Genomic DNA, 11,761 nt, shown 5'->3' on the forward strand with positions numbered 1-11,761 from the left:
ACATCGTACGATAAAATGAAGAGGACAATCATCATTGGCACCTTTGAGACACCATTAAGGTCCTAAATGAAAGCAGCTCGTCTCTACTGCTTAGATATTTAGCCACGACCCAAGAATTCGACAGGAGGTCGAAGATATATTGAAAGAAGAACCGACCACAGCCTATAAAGTGCCCAGCTTGAGAAGGTCATCGTCATAACAACCATAGGTTTAATTCCTGAAGTCAGCTCTGATGGTCGACCTCGACCACCAGCCTTAAATGTTTTCAGAGCTTGACCACTTAATTTTATCGCCACTGAGGATCTAGCAAAACGATTGAGAAATGGCTATTAAACGCATGCCTATGTTTTAGGAAGTGTTTCTCTCTACGTAATCAACTCTTGGTCTATAAATAGAGGCCTCATCTATAATGAAATGTACGCACCAATAAACCCTTAACTTTACTGGACCCGGATCGGTTGGGCATCAAAGGGTCCCCCTGCTACAGCCAGGGTCTCCTTTGTTGTCTTTATGTGCAGGTACTTGGAGGTCCAACGAGGGTTATCCAAATTCCAGCGTCAACAACTACCAAGTAATGTGACCCACTTGAGTGTTAGATCTGCCTCATATTTTGGGCCCACGGCCTAAAATGAGCCAATGAAAATAGTGGATAGAGTAGATTTTTTATTGCCTGCCTCCAAGTAAGTAATATCCCGTGAATACAGGGTCGATCCCACAGGGAAATGATTTATGAGAATGAGAAAATCAAATGCAAAATTAACTAAGTAATGAAAATTAAATAAATAAAATGATTTTAAAGGTTTTGAATGTATGGAATTCAATTAATTTGAAAACAACACCCAAGTTTCAAAGTTCCACACATAAGTTAAAGTTCCTTAAGTCATGATGACTTTGATAAAACAACTAGGATCTGAGCACTATGGTCAGCCTAATTGGAAAATAAAAAAATTTAAATATTTTAATAAAAGATATAAAAGATTAGAGAATCATGAATTAACATCATTGATATATATTCTCAAGCGCCAATAATTTTAAGTATTCAATATACATTAGATGATGAATTAAAGAAATGTAGCAGGTTGAGAACATCTCCCATCTGAAAAATCTAACTAATCCATGTTAAGCCTATCCATCAATATGGATCTCATATGATGGAAACGTATGGATCTCACATGAGGATAAAAAACTTAAACCTAGATAATTGATAACATGCATACATCATTCATCTTATCATTAAAAACAATCATCATCATAATTTATGAAATCATTAAACCAATGTGTTTCCCTTCTAACTTATGCTAGAGGGAACTAGAAAAACATAATTAAATTGCAAAATAAAAAAGTAATAAGAAAGAAATAAATGCAAATAAAAAAGATCTAAAAGAAAAAAAATATAAAACTTTAATAAAATTGAAAACTCTCTAAAAATCTTAAATCTTGCTCTTGAATGATGCCTAAGAATGCCCTGAGAAGCCTTATTTATAAGTGGGGAATTCCCTCCTTCAAACTGATTTGAAAAATCTGAAAACCGCCTCAAATTTACGCAGTTTGCTAAAATAGACTTCGCTCTGCACAATTTTTCAACATAGATTTAATTCTGCGCAATTTAACAAAATATCCCAAAGTGTCAGAATACGCTTTTTCAGGACGATTCTAGGATTTCTTTTCTGCACTTCAAATCTTTAATTCTTTTCATTCCTCACTTGGTTTTTTGGATCTTTGGCATGTGAATTATTCAATCTTCGTCTCCTAAGATCCATCCATTGCCTTGATGATTCTTAAGCATCAAATCCATGCTTTTAGCACCATTTTTAATCCAAGCTCTTAAATTCACATCGCGATACAAACATAAGTAAAAAAGATCATTAAGCATTATTATGTTCATAAAACCAAAATATAAATGGGGAATAATATGCGATATTTGACCCTCAACAATTTTTGAAAGGCATTATGGTGGGATACTTCAATTTTTTGAGCTCCACTGTTCTAAGGTGAGGATTTAATAACTCTTTTTCAAGCTGTCTGGCCCACTTGAGTTTTGGATCTTGGTTATATTTTGATACACTAATTAAAATGAGTGAGAAAAATCAATGGACTTGTAGTGCATTTCTCGTAAATATCATGATAGGCCACATGACAATGGGTGTGATTTCAACAGCGGGTATTCAATACCGCTATTGCAAGATGTGTGGCCCACTTGAGTGTTGGATCTACCTCATATTTAGGCCCACTTTTAAAATGATATGAATAAAATGGTTGACGGGGTGGATTTTTCAAAAACATCATTAGATGTATTTCTCAACATAGCACATCCAACCGTCAGTCACTTGATGAACGCTCACAGTGGCCCTAGTTTGAGTTCTAAAAATAAAAATAAAAAAACCCACTTTTTAACTTATTAACTCAACATAAGTTAAAAGGTTACTTATTGGGTGGTATCCTCGCAAGATACTACCAAATAAATAGCTTTTTGAATGCAAGTTAACAAGTTAATAAGGAATATATTCTCGGGTCATGAACTCCTTATAAGTTCATGAGATTAAAATCATTCATATGATGAATGAACACATGATTGCATGTGTAGATGATCTAGTGGACTGACTATTGCCTAACAATGATGGTAGGCATCAAAAGGGCCCACAAATGATCTGATCAACGCAGATATCAACTCCCTTGTGAAGCATACAAGATTATCCCATCCATGAAAATTGTGACATTTGAACTCAGTAGGATTAGTTATCTAAAGAGCCATTTTGAGGATGTGTCATGTCCCCAAAATAAAGGCAATATGATTAGTGAGTCTGACGTCACCAAGTTATGTGGGACCCACCAGATGTATGTATTATATCCACACCGTCCATACATTTGGAGAGATCATTTTAGGGCATGATCTAAAGAATGAGGCAGAGCCAAGGCTAGAGTGGACCCCACCATAGAAAACAAAGGAGAGAGTGACGCCACTGTTGGTCCGCCATAATGTTTATTTGAGATCCAAATTGTTCGTATGTTAACGCAGACATGAAAGAAGGTAAAACAAAAATATTAGGTTGATCGAAAACTTTTGTAGCCCTTAGAACTTTTTAATGGTGGGCTTCACTCTCCGCACTGTTTTCTGTGGTGGGTCCACTCAAACTTTGGATCGGACTCATTCTTTGGATCATGCCCTAATTTGATCTCTCCAAATGGATGAACGGTGCAGATACAAACCATACATCATGGTGAGGCCCACAAAACTTGGTGATGTCACTTCAGTAGTGAGTCTTGTTACATAACCTGTCAGTAGCTAATCCGCTTGATACTGACAAGGTCAGTAGCCATACCACTGCTGAAGTAACGTCACCAAGCTCTGTGGACCCACCCTGATGCATGTGTTGTATTCATCCCATCCAACCAACTGTAGAGATCGTTTTATGGCATTGCAAAGAAAATGAGATAGATCTAAATTTCAAGTGGACCTACCATAGAAAACCGTGGGAGCCATCACACCCACCATTGAAATATTTATAGGGCCTACAGTGATGTATTTTTGAGATCCATCCTATTCATAAGTTAACATAGAGATAGATGAAGTGAAAACATAAATATCAGCTTCATCGGAAACTAATGTGATCCCTAAGAAGTATTGAACGGTGGATGTCACTGTCCCCACTATTTTCTATGGTAGGGTCCACTTGAACTTTAGATCTATCTCATTCTCTTTGTAATATCATAAAACGTTCTCTAAAAATGGTTGGACGGCATGGATACAGTACACGCATCATTGTGAGGTCCACAGAGCTTGGTGACGCCACTTCAGAGGCGATTTGGCTACTGACCTTGTCAGTGTCCAATCCGCGCCCTACGCGTCCGAACTAGTGAGGACCGTAATCGAACAAGTGGCACGGTTTTAGCAAAAACATAGCAACAGTCAAGAACGAAGGGCCAAATTAAACACACCAATGGGCGCTAGCTACAACCTATCTACATATGGACCACCAAATCAACGGCTCAAAATAAAGTTAGTACTCTCATTGAGTGGCCCACACGTCTGCATTGATGTGGGCAGTGGACCAGCTTGATCTTTTGGACTAGGGCACATGATTGGGCATGCCTAATGAATGGTTAGGTCCCACCACAAAGTCCATATGGATGAATGGATGGGATCTGATCTGCTTATGCCTCGTGACACTTCGTCACATTACATATCTACATTTGAAACATCCGTTGATATAAATGATGAATGGTCTAAAGTGGTCCCCTCATCATGTATGGCCCACATTCCCCACCCCCCCCCCCCCCCCCGGACACACACACACACACAAAATGGATAATAACATTGATAGTGAGCCCCACATGATAGATGACCCATATCAAGGTGAGCCCCACATGAAGACAGTTCACATTGAAGGTCACCCCTGATGAATGACCACATCCTAAGGCGGGCCCTGCATAATGGACCACCCACTTCAAAGTTGGGCCTTGCATGATGGATTGTTAATATCAAATGTGAGCCCCACAAATGGATAGCCGACATCGAAGGTAGACCTCGCAAGGTGGATGGTCCATATTGAAAGTAGGCCCCAATGATAGACTGTTCACGTTGAAGATGAGGCTACGGTGGGCTGCAACATAATGATATATATCAAAGATTGGCCCATATGATGTAGTGGATATATTCAGAATAGACCAAACAAACTTGGGAGAGAAGCACTTACGGGATCAATATATTATTTACCAAACATACTGATCCGTGGAAGGAATATAAACCAAGATAAGCTACTTAAGCCTAAATAGCCTAGGTAAAGTAACTTATAACCCAAACACCCTCTTAAAATCCTAAAATGCTCATTTTAAACTCTTGAAATGCCCTTTTCCTGAAAAATCCATCTGGACAAACCCACTTAGCCTGCTGTCATAATGCATAGGTTTTCGACAACATATTATACTATCAAAAGTTATCGCCATCAGATATTATAAATTATAGTGGGCATTTAGGCCGTTTTTGTCATAAATCAAAATTTTTAATCCTAGTTGTCCATTAAGTCCTCCACAACCTTTTCTACAGCTTATGGTATCTATGATTGTGGATCACCTGCTTATCAAATTGTGTTGATTTCTTAGGGAAGCCCTTTCTCATGTAGTCCTCCATAACCTATTCTAAACGTTTGATTCTTGCACCTTAAAAATCATTTTTAAGGACAATATAAGAAGGGTAAATTTGTTCATGGCTAATCAAGCTAATAATATTTATACAGGGTCTAACAAGTGAAGGCAGCAAGAAAACAGCTGCAGCCTGGACGGACCATGATGAGCTGTCTATCCAAGCATGGCTCTTGAAATAAACATGGTATAAGAGATAATTTTGTTTATTAGGTATGCCCTAACATGCATGTAACATGGCACAAAAATCGGGATGGTTCGGCAACACCTACATTGCATGCACATTTACAATCTAATGAAATATGTGAAATACATAATGCAAAGTTATGAGATATTGGCTCGGTTTCTTTATCTCTAAATTTAATTTCACGTGATGTTCTTTATATTCTAAATTTTAATGTCCATTCAATAAAAATTAAAATTGTATCACTAGATTTTTTAATCACTTTCTATGTTTTTCCAAGACTTGTCTTCAAAGAAGCTTGTTAGAGTTGGTAAAGTACAAGATTGACTTTACCATTACTATCTGATGAAAAAATTTCAGTCTAATCTAGTCCATTCAAAGATGCAAGCTGAATCCAATCCCTTCCATTGGTTTTGGTGCAAGCCTGGCCTACCCTAGTTTCTATTAAGCCAATTAGACAATCCTAGCCGTCCAATTACTAGAGTTCTCCATATGGAAAAGCCATTGGCCTTTTTCATGCTAACCATCTATTTTAAATTTCAATGTGACCTGCTAGATCATCAGGTTGGTGGGATTTCTACTTCTTATTATTATTATTTTTCTTTCCCCTTTGTTCTTTGTATATCTATACATTATGGGCCTGCTGTGGCCCACTAACCATTCTCAATGATCCAGATTAATGAGAACTTCTGTCCATCAGGTTTATGCAGTCTACAGCCCCAGACTAGATAGATTCTTTAAAAGTGGACAGTTTTTGAGGCACGGTCCACCAATCGGTGGGCCCATCCTACCGATGGTCTGGATCGCTTTCCTTCCCCGTTCGAAGTGTTATTCAACTGAACAGTGGCCCAGTTCTTGAACGGCACACGTGTGCCTTGTGTACAGATATTAGGTGGGACGCACTTCTAACGTGCGCTGTGGGTTAAATGAGCCAAACGCAAAATCACATTGTTCTATGGGCATATGAAGCCCATCCAGTAGAGGATCCGAGTACTCAAGAACATCTAGGTGGGGTCCACGGTGTTGTGTGTGTATGAAATCCACTCCGTCCATCAGGTGCACCCGTTGATATTACTTCCTGCTGCGAAATGCGGCCCAATCCACAAACTCAAGTGGGCCGCACCGCAGGAAACAATTAGATGGGGGAGCGGATTAGATGAGAACCGGATCGACTAAGGTGGGTGGGTCCCTGACTATGGGGCTCATAGACATGTATGTGAGTTAAATCCACACCGTCCAACCATTCTGAAAGCTCATTTTATGGCGTGATCCTCAAAATGAAGCAGATCCAAATCTTATGTGGACCATACCACAGGAAACAATAGTAATTGAATCCCCACCATTAAATATTTCAGGGGAGCCATCAGAATGTTTATTTTCCATCCAACCTGTTGATAATGTCACAAAGATCTGGACGAAGAGACCACACAAATATCAGCTTGATTCAAAACTTTTGTGATGCATGGGAAGTTTTTAGCAGTTGATTACCACTGTTTCCTGTATTATGGTCCATCTGAGATTTGGATCTGCTTATATATATATATATATATATATATATATATATATATATATATATATATATAATCATGTCCTATGATGAGCTTTCAATATGGATGGACGGTGTAGATGTAGTCACATACATTATAGTGGGCCTAATAGTCAGGGGGCCCACCCACCTCGGTGGATCCGGGCTCTCACATAACCCGCTCCCATGAGATGGGGAGACGCGATGGAAACTTTTCAGATGCCACGCGGGGCCTGCCGCGGTGCATCTGCCATCCAGCCCATTCATCAGGTCCACGTCACCAGTACGAAAGGACAAAAATCAGACATGTTCAAAACTTTGGTGGGATCACAACGAGCATAAACGTTTCACGAGTGATTTTACATTGTTCCCGGTGGTGTGGCCCAGCTAAGTTTTGGATAGGCCTAGATGTACGGTGAACATGACGGGGCTCACTCTGATGGACGGACGGAGTGGACACAGACGAAAGGGGTTGGCCCCCCATATTGCGGGTGTTGTATCCCATGGCTACACCACCATGAGGGAGCGCCTTAGGTAGAGCCGTGTACGAACTGAGCTAGCTGGCCCAAGATCAACTCGATATTTAGCTCCTAAACCCTAAGCCCCTTTCTCAACCCAAACCCACACCACCCGACCCAAGCTCGCTCACTCCCTCTCTTAGCCAACGCACGCCTAAGCTCTCTCTCTCTCTCTCTCTCTCTCTCAGCCATTGTTGCCCATCTCTGCTTGCCTGTTTGGTTAACCTTGCTCGCCCGTCTGGTTAACCTTGCTCGCCTATCCGGCGGACCCTGCCCTGCCCGGTTGCCCCTGCAACCCTATTCGCTTGTCTACCTGTCCGGCGAACCCTGCTCGTCTCACCCCTGCAGCCCTGCTTGTCTGTCCAGTGGACCCACCTGACCAGGCGACTGCCCTCTTTCCAACATACACCTTATAGCGTCCGACCGCGCGGCCTTCTTACTCTCCTGCAAACTCCAATTGCTCTGATTCAGTTGCTTGAAATTCAAATTTGAATCAAACTCAATATATAACTCAAACTAGAACTTGAACTCAACTCGAAACTCGAACTCGAACTTGGCTTGAATTGGATCGAGTTATTGACCAAGTCGAGCTGAGTTGCCAATTCAGGCTCAATAACCGAGCCGAATTGTTGGAATATTTGGTTGTATTAAATAGACTATTAAAAATCGAGAACCAAAAAAGAAAAATAAATTTTGAGAAAGAAGAACTTATTGAATTGAGTCGAGGCGTGACTGAGTCACTCGGTTTGAAATCGAATTTGCTCCCCTTAGACAGCGTCCCAAGTGCAAAAGGTTTCCAGAGCAATCGACCTCCAGGATACAACGACTATGACCCCGTCCCAGCGGTGCACTCACTGTACACGGGCTCGAACCACTTGCAGTTTAATCCGAAAGTACTGAGTTGACTCAGTGATGAACTCAGTAAAATTCTTAAAATTGTATCAGAAAGAGTTTTATAAGAGAGATAATAATTTCGTATATTAAAATTGTGGAATCGGTAGTCTTTATATAGACTCCAAAGTGGTGCATAAGCACCCTTGGGTTTAAACCTAACTGAGGCGACCAACCGGAAGGGACGCATCTCTCTGGTTTAAAACGAAAAAGCACAAGTGCGAGTACACTCCCGCACATACAGTCCTGTGAGTACCCATACACACACCCACACGAATACACACACACCGTACCCGCACCCACGCCCAGCCCAGCCCGTCCCGTCGCGTCGCGCACGCGCACTCGGACTTGGCTCGGCTCGGCGCGCGCGCGCGTGTGTGGTTAATGGCATAGATTAGAGCTATTGGCATAGCTCCCCCACAGGACCAAATCACATGCCCCCTGAAAGGGGCTTAAGCCCTAGGCAAAAAGACTATCTTACATACAAGATAGTTTATCTTTTCAAATTCGATGTGGGATAAAACCCACAACACAAAAGTACCAAAGCTTTTCAAATGTGAAGGGAAATCACCAAAAATTTGAAAATTCAAATTTTAATATTATTTTAAAACAAAATATAACAAGTTCGAGCTAGGGTATCTTGCTAGCCAAGTCGAACCGAGCTAGGCAAAGCTTAACTCGGATCAACTCGTGTACACCTCTACCCTTAGATGAGCCTCGGCCTCATATAACACGATGCGGTCTTGACCATGGCTCCACCTTGATGTATCCGTTCATTTATTTTTCCGGATTATTTTAGAGTATAAGACAAAAGTTAATGCAGATCTAAATCTCATATGAACCACAATACAAGAAACTGTGGTGATTGACCATTAAAAACTTCGTATGGGCCACAAAGTATTAGATCAAGCTGATATTTGTTTTTTTTTTCATTCATCCACGTCCGTGCGACAATGTCAACAGGCTGGATGGGTAGGCCCTAAGAAATTTTTAACGGTGGGCATTCAATCACCACTTTTCCCCACCTGAGATTTTTTTCTGCTTCACTTTTGGTATATACCATAAAATGATACGGAAAAACAGATGAACATCATGGATATGTTACACAGACATCAAGGTGTGTCCCATGGTCAGGGTAGCACCATGTTGGGTAAGGCCGGGCCGCACTAATCCGCTCGCCGTAGTACTGGAGTCCTCTGTAAAATGCTGATGAAACACCCCCAGCTATGTGGGACCGGCTGAAATCTGTTCCTTCCATCAGTTGTGTCACGTCATGTGCACCGTACATAACAAAAATCAAATCAGCTTGATCTAAAAGACGTTTACACTAAAGGCTCTAAATTCGCTCGCTCTGGCCCACCTGAGGTTTGGATCAGGTCTATTTCCTGTACAATGGTGCACCCGAGTTTTGAATGCCGCATGGTGTTGGGTGAGGCAGCTGCTGCACGTAAATACGTAATCATCGAACGAGGATTGGGCACCAACCGCCTGTCTCTGGCTAGGAACGGACAAGGGCTTTGAGGGGCCACAGTGATGTATGGGTTTTATCCGTACCGTTCATCCATTTTTTTTCATATATTTTAGTACAGCATCTAAAAAAATTAGGTAGATCCAAGGCTCAAGTAGACAACACCACAAGAAGAGAGGTGATAATGACACACTATTTGAGACCTTACTAGGGCCCACTGTGATGGTTAATTGCCATCCAACCATTTCATAAGGTCACATGGACCTTGACAAAGGGAAGACACGAATATCAGCCTGATCCAGAACTTCTGTGACCTTCAAAATTTTTTTGACGGTAGATGTTTAATCCTACTGTGTGGTCCACTTGCGCATTGGAACTGCCTTATTTTTTACATTTAAAGCTAAAATGATATGGAAAAAATGGATGGACGGTGTGGATAAAAACTATACACCACGGTGGACCGTCAGAGCCCTGTCCGTCCCTAGCTATGAACCGGCGGAGCTGTTTGGGTGAAACCTCGGATCAACCGAAGTGGTTCGGACCTTGAATGTGGGGTTAATAGTGATGTATGTGCCTTAAATCCACACCGTCCAACCATTTTAAAAGACCATTTTAGGGCATAATGGTAAATTTAAAGCATGCCCAAATCTTAAATGGACCACACTACAAGAAACAGTCATGATTTAATCCCCACCATTAAAAACTTCTTGGAGTCAACCGGAATCTTTATTTGGCATCCAACCTGCTGATAAGGTTAAAAGGCCCTGTATGAAGATACTATAGAAATATTATCTTCATCGAAAGCTTTTGTGACTCAGAATTAAGTTTTTAATAGTCAATTACTATTGTTTCTTATACTGTGGTTCATATCATATTTAGATCTACTTCATTTTATGGGTTTTTAATAGAGATGTGTGACATGGATGTAGCCACATATATTAATGTGGGCCCCACAGTCAGGGTCCCATGCACCTAGTTGGGTCCACCGAATCCATGCCCAGGTGTTACCTGGGGTTAAAAGTTAGGCGAGTTCAACCCGATCGACCTGTGATCGACCCGACACTGGGTTGGGCTCGGGCAAGATGTTTCAGGTCTGATCTCAAGCTTGGGATATACAAACACCAACCCGATAAAACTTGAGTTGGGTTCAGGTTGCCTAACCCAACCTGAACCCGATCAATATATAAGTTATAAATTATAATTGAATGTGGATCGTTTGGATTGAAGGCACACTAATAATGTCGGGTCTCATTTGTCCATGTCATTTCTAATGACTCAAGCTAACAAGATATGCCAAATTTCTCTCTCCCACAAATATGCCATGGGACTTTTAAAGGAGTAGTTATCTTATATTTTAGCTTTTTAAAAAAAAAGAAAAAATAAATTTTTTTACAGCAAATAATCACATATATATAATTAATAAAATCATAGATACAAAAAATAAGTCATATATTAAAATATAATAAACTAATGTAATAATAAAAATATTAGTACGTATATACCCAACCAACCCCATCAACCTGACCGAGCCCGCTTGAGTTGAGCTTGAGTTGAAAATTCTCAACCCGAAGTTGGGTTAGGGTTGAGGTATAAGAACCTTGGGTCGAGTTAGGGTTAAAAGCACTAACCCAACTCAACCCGCTGGACTTTCAGCCCTAGTGTTACCTAATCTGCGTCCCTTCTCCCCACGCCCCAGAGATTAGGGAAATGGTTTGTCCACTGAGTAAACTCCTTGGAATCCACCCTAATTTATATATTTTATACACACTGTTCATCTATTTTATTAGATAATTTTAAGAATTGATGCAAAAAATAAAGCATATCCAAAGTTCAAATAGACCACACCATAGAAAACAGTGTGAAATATTCACTGTTGAAAATTTCTTAGGGGCACGGAAGTTTTGGATCAAGCATATATTTGTGTTTTCCTTTCATCCATGTTTTGTTGATCTTATGAAATGGCAAATAAATATCATGCTGGTGCCTACCAAGGTTTCAACGGTGTAAATCATCATTCCCAGTATTTTCTGTGTATG

The sequence above is a fragment of the Magnolia sinica genome, chromosome 13 (assembly GCF_029962835.1).
Source record: "Magnolia sinica isolate HGM2019 chromosome 13, MsV1, whole genome shotgun sequence".
Taxonomy (NCBI): Eukaryota; Viridiplantae; Streptophyta; class Magnoliopsida; order Magnoliales; family Magnoliaceae; genus Magnolia; species Magnolia sinica.